Source organism: Trachymyrmex cornetzi, unplaced genomic scaffold (genome assembly GCF_001594075.2).
Source record: "Trachymyrmex cornetzi isolate Tcor2-1 unplaced genomic scaffold, Tcor1.1 scaffold286, whole genome shotgun sequence".
In the NCBI taxonomy this organism is placed as follows: domain Eukaryota; kingdom Metazoa; phylum Arthropoda; class Insecta; order Hymenoptera; family Formicidae; genus Trachymyrmex; species Trachymyrmex cornetzi.
Genome location: NW_017297545.1, coordinates 109,380 through 109,674, shown reverse-complemented (window position 1 = coordinate 109,674; position 295 = coordinate 109,380). Strand labels below are relative to the sequence as shown.

Here is a 295-nt window from a genome sequence, read left to right as displayed (position 1 = left end):
TTAGTTAGAAGAACTTAAACTGGTATAAATACATACACACATATGCAATATTAAAAAGATAAGTATGTATTTCCATTACAAATTTTGCTTGGAAACATACATACATATGTATGTACATATTTTTAAAAAATCGAGTAAAGGAAATAAAAAAAATTAAACTTAAAAAAAAAAATTAAAAACATTCTAAAAAAAACTAAAAAAGAAAAACTAAAAAACAAAAAAAAGATTCTCAAAATCGTCCACCTCCTCGCGGTGAGAATCGGGAAACTTTGAAATATTCAAAGGCAAAGGACGC

General features: G+C 25.1%; 1 protein-coding gene across 1 annotated transcript in view; it reads left to right on the top strand.

Moving 5' to 3' along the window:
* The window catches only part of LOC108762264 (transmembrane GTPase Marf), an 88,472-nt gene that overhangs the window by 6,810 nt on the left and 81,367 nt on the right, over positions 1 to 295 (top strand). The window lies entirely within an intron of this gene.